The following is a 5,938-nucleotide window of genomic DNA, read 5'->3' as shown; positions in this document are numbered from 1 at the left end:
AGTATGAAGTGATGTCAAAGTTTATTAACAAAAGTATACACAAAGATAAAATCAAAGTGGTAATTAGGTTAAGCATGTGTTTAAGTGCTATATATGGTATGTGTAAACAAAGATATGTGTACATATATGTATATATATCAAAGTCAAATTGTTGAAAAGGTACAATGTACACCTAACTTTAAAGGATTAAGTCAAATGTTTTAGAATACTTCTTTTTATCTAAAGAATGTTTCTTTTATAAGTGAGATTATGTGGTAGTTATGAAGAAGTTAAGTATGAGTTTACAGATAAGAAAAGTGTTGATAAGATAAAAACAGAGTTTTTAAAAACTCAAAGAAACTCTCACTACACATAGATTACAAGGAGATCAAATTATATATTTTAAATGTAAACATAGCTTTAAATCTTGACTCAGGTTTTTCTCAGAAAAGCAAATCCAGTTTTTCTCAGGTGGTTTGGTCAGCTGTGTGGAAATTCTTGACTGTCAGCCAGCCAGGAAAAGACTTAAACCCGATCTAGGAGAGTGAAAGGCTCTTTTCTTTTCTCATGTTCTCTTGATTTTTGTTTTTCTATCATGCCTCATTTTCCCCAAATTAATTTTTTTCACTTCAAAAAAAGCTATTTATTCCTGCTGTATATTAATATACACATTTAATTTGACCTAATGTTTATATAAATGCATATTTTATTGGTTTCCAACTTTTAAGCTAAATTATGGAAGGACAATCATACATAACATACATAGCCAGAAGCCTAGTTCTCAAGTTTAAGTGTTTAAAAAATTCTTAAGATTAAATGCTCTGAAAACTGTTCTGCTAATATTTACTTTAATTTTTACAATTAACATAAACTATTATAACTTAACAAGAGTGAAAATATAAAAGTACTTGGAAATTGTTTTTTAAAACGATGAAACAGAAAACTATGTTTTTAAGACATAAAGAGATGGCTCACCAATTAACAGCACTAGATGCCTTTCCTGAGAACCTGAGTCTTGTTCCTAGCACCCTTGTGGTGGCTCATAACCAACTCTACCTCGAGTTCCAGCAGATCCAACATCCATTTCTGGCCTCTGAGAGCACCAGGCAAGCAAGTGGTACACAGACAATGGGAGAATGTTGAATTAGACAACCTCATTTGCTACCTTCTCAGAAACAAAATTGAAAGGATGAAAACAACTATACTGATTAAATAAAACCATCTAGGACTCAAAACATCACAGAACTCAGGGATCTTCTACAAAAGAGCAGGAGTTGAACAAGGAGAACACCAATAGACATACCAAAGAGTTCAGGGAAAAGTCTGTGAGGCCTCCAGTCTACACAAAGCACTATAGGCAACTGAGTAAAGCTGGGACTAGGAAAGGTGGCCCTCCCCAGGGAAGAAAATACTAGTTAGTTGTCCAGTGCCAAATACTCGACTGTGAAAATATACATACAGGTAAATTATACAGACTAAACACGTTATAATTAAGAATATATATGTATAGGTATGTACATATGTACATGGAATAGCCATTTTGAAAGAGGTTGTGAATTTGAAAAAAATTGAAGAATTGCGTATGGGAGAGTTTAGAGAGAGGAAAGGATAAGGAGAAATGTTATAATTATATTTTAATCTCAATTTTTAAAAAAAATATTTAGAAGACTAAGGAAATTTACTTGGCTATACATAAATACACTTGCCAACTTGCGTAGTCATTGCTATTATTGTATCAGAGAGCAAGGACAGATAGTGAATTTAGTTCATTGTGTAAGCATTTAATGATGTGGTGCTTCAGAATTTCTTTCAAAAACAGTGCTAGACAATCATAAATGATGTGAGTGCTTAGAGAATCACACTTTTAAAAATAACCCAGTTTACTTAGTCAAAATGATAACAACAAAGAAATCAAAAAGGTCAAAATAGACTAAGACAATCTAACTAAGAAGATCCTTTTCTCTTCCATGTTAGAATGCTAGAAACAACAGGGAGAAATAATTTTACCAAGCCTTGTTCTTTGCCCCCCCTCAAAAAGATTTAAATGAAATATCTATGTCTCCCTCTCCAAGGCTCAGGAGGAAATCAGAGATGAGGTGGAAGAAAAAAAAAAAAAAAACCAACCTATGAGCAGGAGAGATGGGTATGGTATTGTGGAACAGTATCTTCTGAACATGTCATAGTCATTGCACTCTAGAACCCAAATTAAACATGTCAACATTCTGGCATAGTGTGGTAAACAGCTTACAATGCCTTTGAGGATCCATAAGTATTTAATGGATTCTGGGGGAAAGAGATATGTTTTCTTCAGTGGAGGAATCAATAGTAAGTTATTCATACTTTCTGTAAATAATCTCTCAGCTTTGTTCCTGTAAGCTTTTTAAAATTGTTTGCACTCACGCATACACACATGCACACACATTATCAAAATGTAACACGTGCATGCACAAAATGAAAGTATAACGGAGATCCCAATATATGAGAGATTTCATATTCTTGCATATATTTATTTGTTAATTGTTTTCCTGAAATATATTATCCCAAGAAGTCCCAAGTCACTTTCATTTGTAAAAATAGTATCAATTCCCAGGCCTAAATACTTCCTTTGAATTTTTATTTAAATCCAGGTCTTCCCAGGTATGTCTGGAAGTTAGACTTTCCCTGCCTTAGGTTGGTAAATTGTGTTGCTTATCAATTACTCCTCACAATTCCCTTGCATGTTCCCACCATGGAATTTTTGTCTCTACTTCTTCATACCTCTTTGAGGAGAAAAGTACCCAACAGCTATGACCTCTGAGCAGAAACGCAGCATCATGGCAGTACTCCTTTATCTTCAAGGATATTCAGCTCCTGGACATAACCAGTGTACTACAAATCAAGGGGGAATTCTCACCAACTCTACAAAATCCTACCATTTCAACTGCATTTCACTGTATGTGCTTAACTATCAAGTGGGTTTGGGTTAGATTGCAATAAATTGTTGAATAAGATCAACTTTTATTAATGGTTTCCTCTCTGCCTTCATTTGCCCTTGTACAGTTTCTGGATAACTCTTATAAAGTCAGCACCAGGGAATCCTTGCTCTCACATTGGACTGTAAGTGCCCCAGGAAGTACAGAATTTCACTTAGATTTTTCTGTCAATCTGATTACCCAACTCACCAGTGCCCTCTCATCAAAGAACATTCTCATCCTGAAACAGCTGCTCACAATTATTATGCAATTACTCTAATATAAATTAATCACAATAGTGTGGGAATGAATAATGTGGTACTCGCCCTCCTGTGCTAGTCTCTTCAGAAGTATTTGCATTTGCAAATTTGATAAATCTCTAGCCAGTATGATTGAAGAATATGTGATTAAAAGAGAATATTTCAGCAAGTTTACGAAGGAGTCAAAGCTAATGAAATGGATGGAGTACATAATATTTTTCAAGGAATGTGAAAGCTACTGCCCAAGGGACATGGTGGGCCAAGTAAAGATTTTTAGGGCTGCTTTTGCTTTATTTATTGGTACTTGGAGAGTGAATCAATTTGACTTCCTTTCTTATCTTCAAATTAATATTCAAGAGATGGAAAGAAGTAGGAAAAAATCTCAAAAATATGTGAAAGTTGATGTACCAAAATCAAAATGGCTATAATCAAAACACTAAATGACAATGAATACTAGAAACGATACTGAGAAAATTTCTGAGGGCTACGTGAACTGATGCAGCAAGTATGAAAATCAGCATGGAGATTTCTGAAAATAGAGCTAAGATACAACCCTTCTGTAATGATTTTCATTGCCAATCTGGCAGGCTCTAGAATCACCTAGGAATGGATGGAGAAAATGTAGTATATATATGAAGATTTTTTTCTTTTCAGCTATAAGAAGAATAAAAGTATACCATTTGAAGGTGAAAGAATGGGACTATGCATGATATGAAAGTAGAAGGATGACTATGAGGAAGGAGGGAAGAATAAAGTGGGTAATGAATGATAAATTTCCAAAATTTGTCATATGTAGAAATTACACACACACACAAGTGCTCTTGTGTGTATGTGTATATGTATGCATACATAAATGTATGTGGGATGAGAGTAGAAAGGGAGCTATTTGAAGAAGTTCTTTCCATTTCTACTTCATTCTATTCCAAGGTTTGTGCCCTGGAACTCTTGTCCTATCTGACACCAATTGTTCTATCATTCCCTCAAAAACTAATTTTTCTTTTTCACCAATTAATTTTATCATTGAGCAAGACAGTAGTTTTATCTTCTGATACAGCTTACCTCCCAAGTACTCTCAACCATATCTTCACTCCATTTCTCATGAATCCTTCTTTCTCTTCAAATAGCTCCCTTTCTACTCTCACAAACATCCAGACCATTCTGGACTACACAATGAGTTTGAGACCATCCTGTGTTACATGAAACCCTTGTGGTACACACAAAATAGAAATAAGCTTTTAAAATTGGAGTTTTGGAGTGAATCAAAGTTGGAAACTATAAGAGAAGACATAGTAAAGTCATTTATAAGGTGACTTTCATTTATACATTTAGCCCCAAATCATAAAGCACTTCTAGAATCACCTATTGATTCAGGGACAACTATATGAGTATTATTTTATAGAGCTCTATATTTAAGGATATAATGTACTAAGATAGACAAATCCATTACATGAGAAAAAAACAAAACAGGACAAGTTTTAAACTATAATTTGACTTTTGAAATGAGAATAAATTATTTGAGTATCAAGAATGTTGGAACATGCTTTAAATTCTAGCGCTAGAGAGGTAGATCACAGAGTTTGAGGCCAGCCTGGTCTACAGAATGACTCCCAGGACTACATTAGTTGCACAGAGAAATTGGATCTCAACAGAAAAAGAACTTAAAAAATGTGTCAAACTCATTTACTCACAAATATAAATGTGATTATATCAAAATTACATTAATATGTACTTCCACATTGAAATCATATTAAAGTTAACAATTTAGGTAAACTCATATATGTCACAAATACTTGAATTATTATTGTATGGATTACAGATTGTTTTGTTGTTTTAAAAGTAGAATTTCATTTTGTAACCAAGTTTAGACTTGAACATAGAGCATTTTTCCTACTCAGGTCACAGATGCTGGAAACACAAATGGAAGACAGCCCACTTGGCTTAAAAGTAGATTAAAAAAGATAGCCATAATAATTTGTTAGAACATTTTAATGAAATGATTTAAATTATTATTTTTAGCTATGGAATATATTCATATTAAGTATTTGTCTTTAAAATACTATATACAGGAGAGGGAGCGCATAGCCTGAGCATCGGCAGCAGACATTCTGGTTCCGGGACCCCGCTGAGTGTATTCTGCACAGGTGAGAGTACGGAATAGAGAAGCTAAAAGCTTCTGGGACAGGGGGAGCCACAGAGCTTCTAAGGCAGCCCACTTTTCAGGTCCCAGACAGCTGGCCACTTTTCTGGCCAGTGATTAGGGATCCGACCATCCCAGGAACGCTTTGCCTGTGCATTGGAAGCAGACATCTTGGTTCCGGGACCCCACCTAGTGTATTCTGCACAGGCCCCTGACATTCGGCCACATTCCGGCCAGTGGAAAGGGGTCTGATCGGAGAGGGAGCACTTTGCCTGAGCATCAGCAACAGACATCTTGGTTCGAGAACCCCGCCCAGTGTATTCTGCACAGCCCCAAAGATTACCAGATGACAAAAGTCAAACGCAAAAATCCTACTAACAGAAATCAAGACCACTCACCATCATCAGAACGCAGCACTCCCACCCCACCTAGTACTGGGCAACCCAACAAAACCGAAAAGCTAGACCCGGATTTAAAAGCATATCTCATGATGATGGTAGAGGACATCAAGAAGGACTTTAATAAATCACTTAAAGAAATACAGGAGAACATTGCTAAAGAGTTACAAGTCCTTAAAGAAAAACAGGAAAACACAACCAAACAGGTAGAAG

The sequence above is a fragment of the Mus caroli genome, chromosome X, assembly GCF_900094665.2.
Source record: "Mus caroli chromosome X, CAROLI_EIJ_v1.1, whole genome shotgun sequence".
NCBI classification, from domain to species: Eukaryota; Metazoa; Chordata; class Mammalia; order Rodentia; family Muridae; genus Mus; species Mus caroli.
Note: the sequence above shows the minus strand (reverse complement) of the source record.